The sequence below is a fragment of the Suncus etruscus genome, chromosome 2 (assembly GCF_024139225.1).
Source record: "Suncus etruscus isolate mSunEtr1 chromosome 2, mSunEtr1.pri.cur, whole genome shotgun sequence".
In the NCBI taxonomy this organism is placed as follows: domain Eukaryota; kingdom Metazoa; phylum Chordata; class Mammalia; order Eulipotyphla; family Soricidae; genus Suncus; species Suncus etruscus.
This window is the reverse complement of record NC_064849.1, coordinates 10,839,241-10,841,067: the sequence shown is the minus strand read 5'-3', so window position 1 is coordinate 10,841,067 and position 1,827 is coordinate 10,839,241.

The window sequence follows — 1,827 nt, the reverse complement described above, 5'->3', positions numbered from 1 at the left end:
CGTCCTAGGCTAGCGCAGGCAAGGCAGGCACCTTACCTCCAGCGCCACCAGCCCGGGATTAAGCCCCAATGTCCCCTGAATCTTACTAGGTATTCCCTGTGTCCTTACCTGCCTAGACAGTCTCGTCCTCCTTGGCACATAGCTGAGGGGGTCAGCAGTGGCAAGATGGGGTGCTAGGAAAGTTCAGCCTGGCCAGGAGGGACAGATAGGATGGAATATGGAAAGGTCGAGCTTGTTTGTGACTTGAGCTGGGGATTCCCGACACCTTGGATTCTCCTGGAGCAAATCAATGAACTTCAGATAGTAGGAATAAAAAGCAAATATAATTGCTTAGGGTGTGGCGATGTGGCGTTCCAAGTGGGAGGGAGAGTTGGGACTCACAAATGCTCTGTCAGTAGACTCTCCTGCCTTCTGGGAAGTGTCACCCTTAAAGGGAAGCACATGCAACAGGGCCCCAGCTTACCCTCTGCTGGCAGGAGGCCCTGCCTGGGTTCCCTGAGGCCCCACCCGGGGCCACCCAACTCCACACCAGAGGAACAAACAGATCCTCATTATGGGGAAGATTCCCTGGTTTCCATTCTCCGGCAGTGCTGGGGGGACACAGAGGGTGCACTTGAGTCTGCAGGACCTCAGCTGACCCGTGTCTTGGGGTGCCTGTCCTTTGTGCTGTCAGAGGTCATAGAGAGAACACAGGGGTCAGGCACTAGCCTTGCATGCAGCCTCCCCTATACTTATCCCCAGTGGTGTCCTGACACGGAGGGGGTCCTGACATGTTCCCTTTTTGGTGACCCCAGTGGGCTGGGCAGGTAACCATTGCACCCCGACGATTTTTCACACACATAAACCGCACACACATATAAGCACCCCGAGATCTTTGCCCCCTCCTCCCATAGCTGGTGCAGCTTTTGACCCGGGCGGACGGGGACACCTCTTATCTGGAGCCTGGCAGGCCTCCAGGGAGCAACGGTGCCAGTCAGGAGAGTGGGGCTGGCAGGGCTTCCTGGAACTGAAAGTAGAAGTGGACTAAGGTGTGTTGGGGCCCAGGGACCAACAGGGACAGTCCAGGAACCAAAAGCCTGTTTCTCTCTCCTGAACTTTTTTTTTTTTTTTTTTGGTTTTTGAGCCACACCCGGCGGTGTTAGTTCAGGGAGTTACTCCTGCTGTCTGCTCAGAAAATAGCTCCTGGCAGGCACAGGGGACCATAATGGGACACCGGGATTCGAACCAACCACCTTGGGTCCTGGATCGGCCTGCTTGCAAGGCAAAGGCTGAGCTATCTCTCCGGGCCTCTCCAGAACTCTTGAGTCATGCCTAGGCAAATCTGTTATCTTTCTCCTCCTCTCTTTGTTTTGTTTGGTTTTTTTTGGGTCATACCCAGTGGCAAGCCGGGTTTACTCCTGGCTCTGCACTCAGAAAGGTCCCTCCTGGCAGGCTCAGGGGACCATATGGGATGCTGGGATTTGAACCTGTGTCCTTTCTGTATTGGCCACACTGCAAGGGCAAGATGCCTTACTGTTGTTGCTATTGCTCCGGCCCCAATCCTCTCGCATCTTGAATCCACTACTTTGATTAGGGGCTCTATCCCCCGACCAGATCCCTTCTGAAGTGTCCCCTAAAGGACCAACTCGGGTGCCCAGCAGAGCATTCAGAGTGAGGCCAGGTACAGGGACAATGTGGCTCAGGAAGTGAGAAGTGGGCAGAACTCTGTTGTCTGACCACCTTCTGGACATGGGTATCCATCATGATCCCAACAGACTTCCTGGCCGTGAAGTGTGAGGGCCATGAAAGAACACTGTTTTCTCCTGTTTTGCGGGTTTATTAGGGCCA